Consider the following 16689-nt stretch of genomic DNA (forward strand, 5'->3'; position numbering starts at 1 on the left):
GAAGGATTAGAGGAATAGCAAGGGTTGTTAGATGAACCAGAGGTGCCTACCACATGGAAAGCAATTTGGAAATATCTGCCTTTTCCTGCATGCTGGATTCTCTGCTCTGAGAAAACAGAATTTATTTTTAGATCTAGTAAATAACAAGATGTTGGGTGACCCCCAAAGACAGGCACTGCTCTGTTTCAAACCCTGCCAGCTAGCCATGCTCCTTTCCAGAGTAACTCCTGGCACAATCACAAGCTGGTGTGATTTAAACACAAGCTGGCTGTGGCCAGCAATGCCTTCAGCTGAGGAGAGGGAATCCAGCCTCTTCCCCCGCTCCGCGCTGCCGGAGCCCGCTGATCGCACGGTGGCTCTCGCTGCCGGCAGCCCAGCTCCCTCCTGCCTCACCCCCTGGAAGGCAGCAGAGCTCTAATGACCTCCCATGCACTTACATCTAACAGATACGTTTTTGAAAACAGACTCAGACCTCACACATCTACTAGTGCTTTAAAGGGCTTCTCACCGCACCTCCTGCTCTCTGTTCTCTGCACTCAAGTGGAAGAATGGCACAGAGCCCCCCCCTTTACCCACCCTTTTCACCCAGTTCCTCTCAACAGTAAGAAAATCTTAGAAGAGCCAAAGGAAATCTAAAGAAACAACTCTGGATCCTGTCTGCTCAGGGAACAATTTCCACATCTGGCTTTTGCTGCTGCTAGAAGTCTGGGTGCAGCTTCACTCTCGCTTCTCTCCCTCTGTATCCTCTGCTTTCCATGGATCCATGCAGATTTTGTTTGTTGAGTCAAGCCAGTCAATGGGAGAATATTTCCATCACCAATTCCCAAAGACTGACGCTCACCCACTCATGAAAAGGGGAAAAAAAAGCAAACAAAAACAACAACAAAAAAAAAAAAATCACAGAATCAGTCTTAGTCACTTCATTCTTTTTTACTCCCACCCAAGATAGTTTCATGGACAATCTTTTAGCGAGCAGTGTGGGCTGAGTCATGTAAGGACAAATTTGCAGGGATGCATTAGACACTCCACGTGTCACAAAAAGTGCATGATCAGGGGCTGAAGACAAACACGTGCATCACTGACACCTTACTGGGACTGTTCACAGTTGCACTGGTTGATGTACATAGTCAAAACCGGGCAAGAGCATAAAGGCTCTTCACACTAAAATAAACAAAAGCTCTGAGGTAATGAGCCATGATAGCCCACCTTAGCTGGCACACCCTTGTACCCTCTCTGTGACAGAGAACTGAGATGATGTGTGATACCTCTGGACACAGAAACCAAGCCAAAAGGGCTACTCTGTCCTCACATAAATTAGTAATAAAGAGAAAACTAGTTGGGAGGTTTTAATCATTGATTCAGAAAGCCATAATCTGATAAAAATACTGCTTGCATATAAATCTAATCTATGAATTCTTAATTGATAACAATTTGCTAGGGCAGTGCTCATGTGGAGAGACTTTACACCAGATCAGGTATCACCTGTCTGTGCCCTTTCCTTGGTGCCATGCCAGGTGTGCAAAGCCAGCAAAGTGTCTGCTGGGTGCTCTGTGGAATTCAGTGGGACCACAGCCATGTGGCCATGCCCAGAGTCTGGCAGTGCCTGATGATTCCTGAGTTATTGACCTTTACTTACTCTAATTGTGACTTCTTCAGTCAGTTATTTTGTGAAAGTAGACCAAAAAGACAGCTACAATCCATTTATACTCAACTAGGGGAGCACAACACTTTTCTCCATGAGCTTCTCTGCTTTGTTACAATCCCCTCCTTCCCAGCAGTCATGTCCAGGGCTCTCTCTGTCCAGCACCATCTGAACCCAAATGGGCTCTTGGGCAATGGTTTCCCTTCCCCAGATGAATGCCTGAGGTACTGACTGCTTCTTACAAACCTCATTTCTTCCACTAATTATTGCCCTCACTTTCGCCTGCCTGTTGCTCCTTTTTAGTCATCACTTCCCTAATACCTCTTTGGTGACTGGAAGAGAACAGAAGCAGAGGAGATGATTCATACAAACTAAATGGGGGATTGACTTGGTTCAGTTGTGGGTTTTTTTCTGAAAGAGAGCAAACTGCCAGCAGAGCATCCTCAACCAGTCCATCCCCTCACTGCCACCCCAATGTTACCCCCATTTTTCTGCAAGCCATAGGAGTCATTGTAAAGAAGGTGGTGATTTTTCTGTCATTCTGAGCCCAAAGAAAGTCTCTGGCTTGGCTGCATGTAAGGTGGCAAATTTAATTCTCTTCTCTTAACTGCTTCTTCACTAAATCTATGCTGCCTGCTAATCTCCTGCATCCCTGTAGAAAAGTCACGACTGAAGACTCAAGTTGTCAAAACATCACTTGTCTTTTCCACCAACGCTGGTGGAAGCATGGCTGTGCTGAGCCAGAGCAGAGTTGAGCAGCCTTTGAGAAAGTCCCTGTTTCCAATTTAGCACAGCTCCCAGGAGGTATTACATTTCCTGGTGCAGAGCAGAAAACGCTTTGAGATCCTCAAGCACAAAGCCTTGTTGTTTTATTCATTTGTACTGCTGAGCAAATTCTCTTTTCGAGGCTTCCAGTGGGGAAATTTCCTCCAGTTTCTCCATAGCAGAGTCCAGATTAAAGCTACCTTTACCCTTTTAAGGTCTAGAAAGCATGATTTCTTCAGACAGCCTTTATATCCTGGAAGACCTCTTTAATAGCAAGAAATACTCTCTTCCTAACTACAAAAGCATTTGAGCTCATCCTCTATTCAGTTGTGTTGGCAGAGCCTCGGGAAGAGTTCTCCAACCTGAAACATCCAAGGAATCTGTTAGGAAACCCATCACAGCTTCCAGATAACATGCTGCCAGCTTTATTAAAAGAGCAATGCTCGACAGGCTTGCACTCGCATTGCAGTCATTCTTGGCACTCCTGCAGCCTCCTCCATCCAAGAATTCTGCACCGCTCATTCCACTGGCTGCCTCTTCCCACCATCCCCACAACCAACGTGCCAAGCACCTCCCAGCATCACCTGCAGCACGTGATTTTTACAGCACCTCACGAACTGCATTTCTGCATTTTCACAAATTTTCTGTGATGTGCTGCCCGCTGCTCCCCAGGGAGCTGAGCAGAGCAGAGCGGAGCAGAGCAGAGCAGAGCAGAGAGGGCTCTGCAGCAGCAGCGGGTGCAGGGTGGCTCCTCACGATGCCAGCACAGCCTCTCTCATGTCCCACATGTTTAACACAGCTCTGTCCCCAAGCACTGGGCTACAGTTAACCAACCAGATCCTAAGGTTTTTCTTGAATTTTCCCCAGATTACAACCAGGGCAAGCTTGCTGCTGCTTCAAAACAATGTTTCTCTGATTACAACCTAGGCTGACAATTATAGTGATTTAAACCCTAACTAATTGTGAAGTACTTTGATCATGCTTAGCACAACTTGCGGTTTGTAGGCTGCAAATAGTTGAAAGGAACTCTTGGGTTCACAATTTCCTTGAATATAAATTTTATTTTGATATATAAGGTATGATTTAAATATTAAAATAAAGTTTATGTTTGTTTTCTCCCTCATCCCATTTCTTCTTTGAATATTATTGCTGGTATAATTTTCTCTCCCTGAGCTTAATATTTACCACACAATTTGTTTTAGCTTAAATCTGCTCTCCTTGTTAATTTGTTTTATTAAGAATAATTTTATAAAGGTGTTGTGGTTTTGTTTTGGGGGTTTGTTTTCTTTTTAACTGTGAAACTTTTTCTTTTAGGCTTTTTTTGTGTGTGTGTGTGTGCTGCTGCTCACAGAACAGGGGTTGGCAGCACAAATGGCTTTCTCTGGGGCAGAGAGGAGGTACCCAGCAGCACTTGGCTGACTCAGACAGGGTTACTGAGAGGATCTCTGCAGGCTTTGCAAAAGTCCCAGCCACAATTTGCACTGCACCAATTCAGCCCATACAGTTTTTGTTAATGTACTATATGGGCAGTAAATCCTTCTATTTCTCTCTCCTTGCTTTGTATTTTTAAGAGTTTAGGACACTTGTTTCTACAACAGCAATGAGCTGCATTTGGTTGCAGCCAAAGCTCCTCTAAATGCTCCTTGCCAGGATGTGCACATGGATCTGCACTGTAGGTCACATTTGCCTGCAGTATTCCTCGAGTACAGCTAAAGAGAGGTGCAGATGCTGATCCTCTTTAGGGAAATTTTATCTTTCCCTCCATTATGTTCAGCTGCTTCTGCCCATTGCTGGCACGAGCCTCCATCCAGGGCAGCCCTGGACCTTTCCCATCTCCAGCCCTGTGCATGCTTGCTTTCCATGGGGTTGCAGGTATGAGTGGCTGGTTCAAAGGGAGGTGCACATGTTGGCCCCATCCCCGAACTGGCGCCTCTCTGCCTGGGAAACCTGAGAGTTTCTGTCCTTGCTTATGAACCGTGACATCTGCACATTCCTCGGGCGCTGACCCCCGGGGGCCAGAGGTCACCCCAAGGTCAAGCAGTTTCCTCTTTCACCACCAATAGAGACCTTGACTAGAGGTAAATTATGTTGCAGTTTAAGGAAATAATTTGAAACACTCTTGTAATTATAATAAATTTTGCTGTTTACATTTTAATCTTCAACCCTTTCACCCTCTGGTTCTCTTGTTTAAGAAAAAAAAGTGGGGAATTACATATTTAACAGAAAAATTCCTGCCATGGTGGACAGTTGAATAAATAGATGAAGTTCCAATAGCACAACAGCTCCAAGGTCTTTGTCTGCCTTCAGTATGAGCATGCACTTTTTAAAGTGCAAAATCTACTTGCTCTTCAGATAAGTATGTTCATGCAGCAAGAATGGAAACATAATATTGTGTCAGGAATGTCACGTGATCCCCAATTCTCCATGTTGAGTAACTGTAAAGTTACTTGAAGAAAAATCTCGAGCACCTTACTCAGGCAAAATTCCAGTTGACGCCAATGAAATTTTACAGTAAAACCTATTTTGACTCATGGCTATAGCAAGAGCAGCTGTTTTCCTGAGCATATGTTGTCATTTGATCATTTTCTCTTGCAGTTCACAAGTGCTGATGGGCTTGGAAAACCTTTTTTCAAAGGAAAATGGTCAAATAATCACAATAAAGTCCTGTTACTTTTCAGTTGGGTACTGTTATTCCATTTGATATTTTAAAACAAGACCCTAGACATGTACAACAATTCCCCTTTTATCCAGTACACACTGTCATCTGTAAACTAAATTTAGAGCAACACAAGGAAGAAGCAGAGCAATTACAGCAGTAAGGTCTATGGTGATGTTCAGAGCAGAGAGAATGAACACATGATGAAAACAGAAAACAACAAAACTACTTGGCACAAACGAACATACAGGGCTTCCCTTACAGGATATCTGAACTTTGTGCCAATCACTACTCTAAAAGAGAATGTACTCAAGTTCCATCTGTAGATGTGGGGGTGTTTGCAATCCTGCCTCACTCCAAGGACCCTGTTCCTGCATTGCTGTAGCATAAGCACAGCCCAACAAGGCCAAGGAAGCAAACAGAGCAAGTGCAGTGGAGGTCCAGACTCCATAACCTGTTCTTCCCCACATGTGTGTGTCTGAGGGCAGGCAACTTCACTTCCCTGCCATAGAAACAACACTTGCAAAGGAGATGCAACCTGTGTCTGTGTCTATTATTGCAGAGTCCATGTGTTTCGAGAACCTTGGATAACAACAGCTCATAAAGTGATAAACATTCACAAAAAAAAATAAACACAGAGAAATGACACAGGCTAAAGGTACTCACTCACCAGCAAGCAGAGAGGAACCTGCAGCAAGGAACAGTCAGAATAAAGAGAAGTGGTCTGGACCTGCCAAAATGAAAACCTAACCCCCAGTGCAGAGGGGCTTTCTGGGAAGGGGTTCCTATAATGGGAGGCTCTGTGCAGCTGGGTAAGTGCTAAGGGGCTTTGCCTGTTGTAATGAATAGCTCACTAGCACCAGGTGATCCTAAAGCACAGGCAAGATAAGGCACAACACAGCTTACTGGAAAGAGAAAAGGGAATATAAGGAATCCCTGACCAATCAATTTTTTTGATCTTCACCTACTTGCTCCTGGGCTGGCCTGTGTGAATGAATGGTCTCTGCCACAGGAAGCTCTGCCTGTCAGTGCAGCTCTCTGCAGGGGCAGGGCCAAGGGGTTGCTTCATTTGTCCCCTCCCAAACACAGCCCTGGCTGCCCCCCTGCTGCTCCCTCCCCACACCGAATTCTGTGAGCTGTGCAAGTGATGGACACACAGGGAGTTGTCTCTCTGTCCTCAAATTAAATAACTTCTGGCCTGAAGGGGTAATGGTGGCAGAGAGCAAGAGTGGACTTCTTCCTCTGGGAAGGAGGATGAGAGTAAGGGTCTCTGCTTGGGAGCACACAGCAAGACACTGCTCTGAAATGTGGCATGATTCTGTAGCCAATGAGTACCGTCTTTGTGTTGGCAAGACATGATCTAAGTCTCTCCATCCTTTCTTTTTCATCCTGGGCTGTCCTTCTCTGGCCACCAGGAACAGGGTACCAATGTCTTGGTCTCTTGTCTTGCCAGAAAAAAAGAACCATCTTTTAGGAAGCACTGAGGATGGTGTTTGAATAGACACTCCTCTCTGAGACACACAGGCAGCCTCCTCAAGGACAGCAGTTTTGTCCAAAAGTGCAGTTCCAACCCTCACACTGATCCACATCAATGATTTCAACAGGAGATACTGTTGGCTGGGTAGGAGCTGGAAGCTCTCCAGACCTCTGTTCTGGACTTCAGCGGAAAATCTGTTTCTTTAGCACTCTGGTGTACTTTTTGTGCTGCACTGACACAGCCTGACAGTGTAATTCTACCTGCATTCAAAATCAGCAGCTAAAGTCTCACTGCTTTCAGATGGAAACCGTTCCAAGCTCTTAATCTTAATTAAGTGTCCAAATTAGAAATTAATCAGCCTTCCATGTTCAAAGAGTTGGAAACAGTGATACTCTGTGTCTTCTTAAAACATGACAAATGAACCGTTTCTAAACACAGTGAATAAAACAAACCTGTACAGAAAAGCATTGAGCTGGTACAGAGGCAGTAAAATAGAACATTGGACAGTACTGCTAAATCTGGTCAGTTCCCAGCTCCAGCATTACTGACAGTCTGTGCAGAGAATGGGAAGTGAAACTTGGCTCCTGCAGTCCTCACTTTCCATTCATAATGCCCATCTGTTGCTGAAAGATTTCTGAAAAGCAAACTCCATCGCTCAGTGCAGAGGATGTCCCAGTAACAGGTGAAGTATGACTACAGGGACTGAGAGACGTTTCCCCATCCTCAGTTTCTATGAGTACATTAAAATAAAAGTGTCTCTTGATTTGGGACAAACCTTAAGTAGATTAGTCTTTTGGCATACTGTGGTCATACCTAAGTTCCTCTGATGCTAGGATATCGCAGAAATCATGCAGGAGTTTCCAAGGATCCTCCCAAGGAGTAGCAAATATCTTTCATTCCTATCAGCAGTACTCAGAAAACTCAGCAGCAGTGCTGATTCAGAGTCTCACTGCACAGATGTGCCTCAGTGGAAACAGTATCAGACTCTTCATAAAAATGAAATGTTTTATTGTTTAACTCCTATGAGGTTTTGGGAAACAATGTCAAGGAAGAAAATGCAAGTGAAAAGCTGCCAATAGACTGGACCATTTTTTATCCAACCTTGGACTGAACTCTGAATCCCACAGTTACTTTCCCCATGGTGTCTCAGTCAAATTCTAGAGACATGTTTCTCTGAGAATCAGCCACAGAACTCCTGTCCTGCATTAGCTGCAAACATGAGACAAAAGGATATAACTGAAATCCAAGAAGCCTGGACTATGGACACACCAGATTAGGAAAGCATCAGGGTACTGTGATCATTGGCAATCTCAGTGTCAAGTGCTAAGAACATGTATTTAAGCAGATCCATGTTCTGAGGATCCTCTCATTTCTTTTTCTGTTGACCAAGACACAGTTTACACGATTCACAATCAAAACTTCAGCTCCCTTTCCCATCTTCTCTCAAGAGCAGAGAGCTGTATGCCTCTCCTGCAGCGAACCAGCTGGCATGGATATCACAAGCAGTGACCAAGATGTTTGCTTTTCCCAGGAACATATAAGTACAGCACAGATCAGGGTAAGATGTGTCTGTAATTTTATCCAAGAAGGAAGGAAATGTCCCAGTAACAGACTCACAGGAACACAGTATAACTCAGAGCATTTTCTCTTTTTCCATCTAAACATATACAATCATGCACTACCAAGTCATAGTCATGTCACAATAGGGATGTTCCCCCACGGGGAGATGGATGGATGGACAGCAGGACAGATGTGGAAATATTCCCCTCAGCACCTTTCTACCCAGCTGAGCCAGGTCCAAAGTGCCAGTGATGGCATACAACACAGGAAAAGGCAAACTCAGCTTTTCTCCAAGAAGTACCTAAGTTCTTTCCCTTTCCTAGCAGAATGATTTTAGAAACCTGCTCCTTCCCTACCTGGAGACATCTGAAGTCTTTATTTTCCATGTCATTGTGTTAAAGTTTTTAGGTTGGTCTGGAGGATGCTTCCATCCCTCCTTTCTGATAATTTGTTCTCTTCTCTTACCTCCCCTAGTTTTAGTTCTGTTCTCATAATTGATCACTGTATCTCCAGCTTTTCTTTTAGTTCAGTCATTAGAAATCTAAGAGAGAAGGTTTAGCATCACAAAGGCTCAATTTCATTCATTCTAGCTACTTTCTCTTTCTTGAAATACCGAAGTTAGCTATTAAAGTATTTTGGTAGATATTCAAATAAAACTCAGCTGGAGTTTAGGTGTTCCTATGGATGACAGCAGACCATGATGAGGAAGGGAATGGAGAAAGCTGCTGATTCATCTTTCTAACCCCCAGATTTTTGTCAGTGTCTGGTACTCAGATGGGAAGATAAATATGCTGCCTGCTCCCAATGTGTTGTAATGATCACCTGCAAAGCAAAAACTGGTTGTGTTGGGATCAACTCCTTGCCTGAGCTTTAAAGAAGTCTCAGGAGCAGGAATAGTCAATCACAGCCAACACTCACAGGAAAACCAGAGCACAGAGAGAGCACTCTGCACAGAGCTGCTGAGCTGATACTTCATGTTTGCTCCTGCCTGACTCCACATGGACACTCAGCTGTTCAGCCAAGGCTGCCTGCAGCGGTAAAGGGCTCCAACCTCTGTGATGCTTGTACAGGATAAACTTTGCCCACTCTCTGCTTTATTGAAACAGCTATTCCTCTCCCAAATGAGTGCAAGCTGCTTGGGCTCTGACATTTCTCTCACCCTTCCTGCAAGACACACAGTTCAGAAACCCACTCCTGCTTCTGTTCAGGCAGTGCAGATTATTCATGTCTCTGTTGTCTGACTTAACCCTTTTCAGCTCCTGTATCCCCATCAAATGCAGAACTTTTGTTCTGTTGTGTATGACAGTGCTGTTGGGAACTAGCATGTCCTGATGCACTTGACATCTAAAGGAGGGAACTGCAAATTTTCATAGGAACTGAAAAAACCACAGTAGAGAAAAGAAGGATTTCAGTCACATCCCACATACAAGGGCTGCCCTACAATAGGCATGGAGAGCACCTGGCAGCAGAAGCCCCCACCCCATGCACTGCTGCAAGGTGGCAATGTGGGAACAGTGGAGATCTCACCAGGACAGATATTTATGCGAGTGACCTGTTCAGCCAGTGAAATCGTTTTGAACAACAAGACAGCTTTTTTCAGTCTGAAGAAATCAGTACGTTCACCCCAGCCATTATTTATTTTATAAGTGTCCTGCATGTAATGAAAGGAACAATCTTTCTTACCATCTGCCTTGCTGAAAGGCACATTTTGTGTGTCGAACAGTTTCAGAGAGCTAATGGCAAAGTGCACATTACTAGCCCAGCAGTGAAAGCATTTGTAAACATCATCATCATCATCAAAGAGGCCTAGAGCTGCAAAGGCTGTTTTTTGCCTTGTGAGTTTATGTCTGTAAATGACTAATTGGTAAAGTTTTATCTGCAGAAGGTGGTTGGTGGTGGAAGATATTTACAAGAAAGAAAAGCAGGAAATAATTCATCTTGAGAAGCTGAATCTAATCTGAGATGTTCTTGAATTAAAATGAACTTTTAAAATGGATCTATTTTCTTTTGTAAAAAGATATAAAAATACAATTTTATTTTTCATGAAATGAGAAATAGGAATGGACAGCCAGATGTAAAAAACTGGAAAACAGGTGAGGGTGGGACCATATGTCTCTGTCATTTAGATCATGCAGGAAACACCACACAGGAGTGTTTTGGAATGGAGGAGCTGAGCACTTGCACCCACTTGCTGCACTTGCCATTAATTTATTGAAGCCAAAGAAGATAACACTTTGAGGGAAACAATAGTTTCACAGTGGAAATAACCACTTAGATTTTGTTGCATTATTTAGTACAACCCCCAAATATTCTTCCTTTTTGAAACAAAACCAAAAAGGAAGAAAAAGATATTACAGGCTGGAGAGCAGTATTTTTCTTTAGTTGTTAAAGTAATTTCTGATGAGATTGGTGTTTAGTCTCCACTGCAGGCAATATTGCTCTATCTGCCTGAAATAGTTCTTATCAGGAAAATAATGCCCACTACCTCTGCTAAAAAATCAGAAGGTGACTCTTTAGAACAGTTAGATGACCTCTAAAAAGTACCAGAATAAAGGAACAACAAGGATGCTGGAATCCCTGTTAGCTAAAGGGCCTCCTAGGCTTTCATTGGGTTATGGATGTGTTTAACTAATAGAAAACATTGCCCAGTCTGATTCCTGTCCTAGAAGCAAAATAGGGATAATTTAGTATCAGGAGTGATTAATGTCATTTACTTACCCATTTTGTTATAGCTGTTACTGAATTTAAAATGCTACTCACAAATTAAATATTTTACAACCATTTTGCTCCTAATTAGTTGCAGATCACATATTTCCTTTAAACATAATGGCTGTTTAGGTGGTGGGGTTTGCAATGCACATTGTTTTTTTACAATCGCTTCTGACATTTTGAGAATTTGTTTAATTTTGATTAATTTCACTTAAATGAGATGAGAGTGTACAATCTCTCTGAAATGGTCTGTTGTTCCAAAGTGTGGTTTAAGTGCACAGCATCCTTTAGCTATTAATTTGCACACTTTGCTATATACATGTTGGACTTTAAGAGTCTGAATTAATGTAGCTTAAAGAGATGTTATCTTCATTGTTATTTGGATCAGGATAGTTTAACATACCCTTAATCAAAACAAATATCCTGTCACATAATGACCCTAAACTTTTCAGGGATTTCTTTTGATGATATCTTTTAATAAAAAGTCTAATTTAAGTGAGAAATTGTGAAGCAGAGAGTCACATCCTCTGTATGAGCAGCAGAGAAAAGCTGGTTACTTTTTTCCAGTTGCTAATGAACAGCAATTTTAGGATGCCAGGGACTCCTGAAGGTTGTGCTGAAGCCAAGGTAGGTCTGCCAAGAGACAGGTAAAAGTAGTAAACAAACTTGATACTCTATTTGAGTCTTCCCCTGTTAGAACAAAGGTTATGTGTGTACTTGGAACAAACCTGAACAGTTTGTTTAAAATGTTATCTAGGTGTTCTTACTGTGCGGTGGTTTTTTCTGTTTTGTTTTTGTCTTCTTTTATTTTGTTTTCGTTTAAATCACAGTTGTTCTACACCTTTATTTTCTTAAAAGTTTACAAAGAGAAGAGTTGTCTGATCTGGAACATAATGATGACTGAAATTTCTACTGTCAGGTCTTAACAGAGAAAATTTTGTCTTAAATTCTGGACTTTTAAGAGGATTTTGGTGGTGTTTACAGCACCAAAGTAGTTTCTTTCTAAGCTTAGTGTTAAAAAACTTCTATCTCTGGTTTCTGCCACTAAGGCACCTCTTCATTGGTGATATTAAATCAAGTATTTGGAAGAATTACTGAACTGATTCTGCCCTGAGAATCTCTAGTTCCCTGTTAATATTGTCTACACAAAAATCAAAGCTTCCTTGAAGGCAGTGCTAATTCCTCCCAGTTTTAACCTGCCTGGTGGAATTGCCCAGTCATGAAATCCTTCAAACCTCCTCTGACCATTTCAGTAGCTGCTGTCCCTTCCTCCCCTTCCTACAGCAGCTCTGCCATGTGACAACCTTTGCCCACCTCAAATTGTGTGTGATGTGCTACAGCAACCATGCACAGGCTACATTTGCCCCTTCCTTCCCAAATTCAAACATTTGCTCCCTAATAATCCAAATATTGATTTAAACAGTCTTTGATGTGATTTGGGGAAAAGCATTTGAATGTTTTAAATGTGGGCTCAGCCCACTACAAGGAATATTCAGAGGATTGAGACAAACAGGGACCCTTTGCACTCTGTTAGCTAATGTCATATTCCCTGCAGCATTTGCTAAAATCATTTAGTCACAAAGATAACAGAGTGGATAAGGAATGTTTTTAAATGTTTTGAAAAGACACTGTTATCTGTTTGATCTTAACAGATGACTTCTACAATCTGAATTCCATCTCCACGATAGAAAAAGCTGCTATTCTGTAAGAGGGTGTTTATAAAGCACCATGTGTATCTGAATTTGTCCTGGGGTTGGTCACAGGCTCTTGACCACTTTGAGCTCTGATTGAAAAATTAGTTCTTGTGGGTTGTTATTTTCCAGATACAGATTTCAATTAGCACGAAGAAGCTCTCATTTTCACATAAATGTTCCCAGCTCCAGATTAGTATATTTAACCAGGATTTCCCAGCTCCTAGGTGTATAAACACCAAAATTTCATTGCTATTTTTCCCCCATTGACATGAAAGGCAAACATAAACATGCTCAAGAGCTAGTAGTGTTGACTGAAATATTTCTAAAGGGTCTTTTACACCTAAAGCACCCTCCACTTTCCTATGGTTAAATGCACAATGTGTGTGAGATATGAAACAAAGAAATTCTCTAATTACAAAGATCATTTCTCAGGGCTTGTTAATGAATTTATTTTACCTTTTCCTCTTGTGCCAATAAAGACTTGCTTAACTAATTCAGCACCTTTCTTTACAAGTGATGAGCAATACTAAATTACAACGAAAATTAGGTGCTCTCCTTGGTTAACCAGAGGTGCCCGGAAACTGGGTGTGAACTTATAAGTGATATTTTAAATATAATTGAACCATTAATCCTTGATGTACTTGAATAACTGGCACGCAACTTGAGAAAAAATAATTTAGCAAAATGACAGTAATTATTGTTTTGGATTTGTGAGAAGAGCAAACCACACAAGTTGTAAGGGAAGGAGAAATTAATCTTGAAACAAAGTTTTTAATAAACATTGTTTAAAATTAAGCTTCACTGGTGCTAGTAAGGAATACAAAGGTTAAACTTAACTTTGGAAGCATTCATTAAGTCTGCAAGCTTAAAACAAAGTTATATTGGTTAACAGCTAAAAGCAATGGAAATGAGTTTTCAGTTCAGTTCTAGACTACAATTCAGTAACAAGCCAAGCAAAGCTGTGAACATTTCTATCTGCAGTTTTCCACTTCGTTTGGAGAGGACAGTTTATGAGATAGTCCAGCTAAGATCACAGCCACATGTTCACCCCTCCAAAACACCCAAATTTAAGCTGAAGCTTCATGAGCCCTTTAAATTAAACTGCTTGATAAGCAAACCATAATTTCATAATTCCATTTGTATAGATCAGCTCCTTTCAAACATACCAAGTGCATCTGCACAAGTATTTACTGGTATTAAGTATTTACTTAGAGTTAGAAAAGGGGAGGCTGATTTCAAAATTTCACAGAGAAACAAAAAGCTCTGCTAGCTCTGCCCAGAGACTGCCCTGACACCTTAACAAACACAGAAGTATCTTCATGTTAAGCACCTATTTTACAGCTACCAAAAGAAAGAGAATACCTTTATAATAATTTCTTTTCATATTAAATTCTTAACTCAGAAATGAGATGTGACCCTTAGATAAATCTCCCATAATACCTCACTGATTCCTCCCATTTGGTCAGGACTAACAGAATCATATTAATTCTGCTTGGGGGTGGGAAAGAGGTGGTTTTTTCTTCACTTACTTTACTTGAATGTCAAACAGATTAGCACCCTAAAATGCCTGGGAGATAAATATGTGCAGTTTTCAAACAAATGAAATTCCAAAATAGTTTGTTAAGGTGAATTCAGTGAATGAAGGAAATAACAAGCCTTTTTTTCCCCATGCTCTATGAACTGCAAATCGTTTGCTTTATTTTATTTTAGGTTGGTGTTGAGGGTTTTTTTAACTATTTGGGAAGAAAAAAACGACAACTAAGAAACAGATTTGGAAAAAGGAAAGAACTGAATCCTGTGTTCTGATTAACTTCTGTGGATTGTCTTTATTTAAAAAATGAATTAAATAATCTAAATGTTCTTCTTGACACTAAAACAAAGAGTACTCTCCTGAAACACTGGGAGTGTAGGTTTTGTAGCTGTAGTGCTCTCCTAAAACAATGCCTCAAATCCGTCACAGCCCAGCTCCCTCCTCTCCTTGCCTGTCTGAAAGCACATTTTAATTGTTTGGTAAAGCAAAATTACTTTTTAAATTTTGTTCCAAAAAGAGTTTAAAATACAAACCCACGTAATTTTGGAGATGAGCATGTTCTGGGGATTTTAGAAAGGCATTTTATTTTGTAAATATTTTGTTTTAAAATGTACATACAAAAGCTTGTAGAATGTTGAAAGGATGAACTTCCTGAAATTATCTAATAATGAAAAAGGTTCTTTCTGTTTAAAATCTTGTTTGCTACTAAGAAACATGGGGTTTCCTAAAAAGAAATCATCCTGAAAAATTTTCCTGCTGCATATTCTGGACAAGTTAGAAATAAGTGTTGCACATTAGTATGAATTAATACAAAATGTTTAGGCAGTTTACTGTAATAAAATCATTAAATAAAATCAGTAAGCATTTGAACTAGGATTTAAATAAGAACTTTGAACTCGGATTTTTACACTAAACTGTATATTAAAACATGCTCTTTAAATCTGATAGTAAGTATTAGATTTAAAAATAATTTTAAATACTCTTCATGGTTTTTTTCCATGTACAGCTCCACTTAAATTATCTCATTCAAAGTAGTGCACTTTTGAACCACTAAACCATTCTTAAGTTAGTGTTACACTGATAAACTAATTTCAAACAAATGTTACTCAGTGCCAACACACAATTTCAACAAGAAGAAGAATTACAACAACAAATACCAAACAAACTATTTGACTGCTTGAGCCTCTGTGAAATCTGAGAAAGGTGGATTTCTCAAACAATTATTATAGGAACTTCGGGTTGTTTGTTCGTTTGGAGTTTTTTTTTTTGTTTGATCCAGACCTTTTACTGACGAAATACTTTCAAGTTAGGATTTGGTTTTAAATTCTAGATTAAAATGAAGCTTCAAGGCACAGCTATGAATTTTCTTTTAAATGATGACTCAAAATTACTTGCTTTCTAAGGAGAGAACATAACTATTTGCTTTTATACCCATGCCAAACCTCTGCAGTATTTCTTTGAGCTAACCTTTATCCCCTTCCTGGACTTGTATTGGTCTCTGCTAGAAAGCAAGTCAGCTGTAATTACTTACAGGTGAGTTATTCCATCCTAATGAAATAGCTCTATGAAAACGATGTTATTGAATTGAAATGTAGATGGCAGAAACACATTGATTTATTTTGCATGGATTTTTAAACGCTTAACAATCGCTCCCTCTCCCCTCAGTGCTAAAGAAATTAAGACCCAGCCGAGAGAGAAGTGAACATGAAGTTCACTTGTAACTTAGACTGGTATCATTTTTGTACAATTTAGGGACAGAATGAAAAATAAATTTGGCTTAATAGTTTCCTAATAAAAAATCTCTCTTTTTTTTTCTTTTTTTTTCTAGTATTTCAAAAAGCCCAGTGCTGGTCACAGTGAGGCACAACACACTTTCACTCACCTTCATCCTGACATTAACTGAAAGATGAATTTGTTTACTCTGTTGTGTTTTTTTAAAAAGTGTGGATAACTCCACCCATAACCCTACAACTTCCCACTCACACAGTCCTTTTTAACCTTTTAAGCACTGCTTCTGACCCTCCATCCTCCCTGCCACTGGAGCAGGCATTTTCAAACCACATCCATTTTTATTGACCAGAACCACCCTGAAACCTCCAGCTCCCAACTGCAGCCCCCTCTGAAAGTGTCCCCAACAGCTGTAAAAATAGGGGCTCTTTCCACACCAGCCTGACACTGCCTCTGCCCTGGCTTGGCCAGAGGAACCAACTGCCCCCTGCATTTGTCTGCAGGGAGAGGTGGCTCTTCTGGGGCTCTTTTCCCCCTCTCTCTCCCTATATAGGTATATGTGTGTGTGTATATATATAAATATACATATATAATTATTTTTTGTGTGAGGGAGGGACAGGATTTTGTTTTGTTTTTACAGCAGCCATCCAGAGCCCTGGGTATTGATTTTCGGGCACATGAAAGGGATTTTTTACAGGCCTTCCCTGTGGAAGGGAGCAGCAGTAAAAGGTGATACCACCCACTCCGAAGGAATGCTGTGCATGCAATTAGGAGCAAGCTCCCAGCCAGGGGGTTAGAATTCAAAGCAAGGGAAAAGCTCCCCACCTCCCACAAACAACAAATCCATTAAAACTACCAAAACCATCAATACTAATCAATGCATCCAGGGGCCATTAACTATTTCGGTGCTCGGGGTTTTTCCCCCCT

This window comes from Catharus ustulatus, chromosome 18, assembly GCF_009819885.2.
Source record: "Catharus ustulatus isolate bCatUst1 chromosome 18, bCatUst1.pri.v2, whole genome shotgun sequence".
Taxonomy (NCBI): domain Eukaryota; kingdom Metazoa; phylum Chordata; class Aves; order Passeriformes; family Turdidae; genus Catharus; species Catharus ustulatus.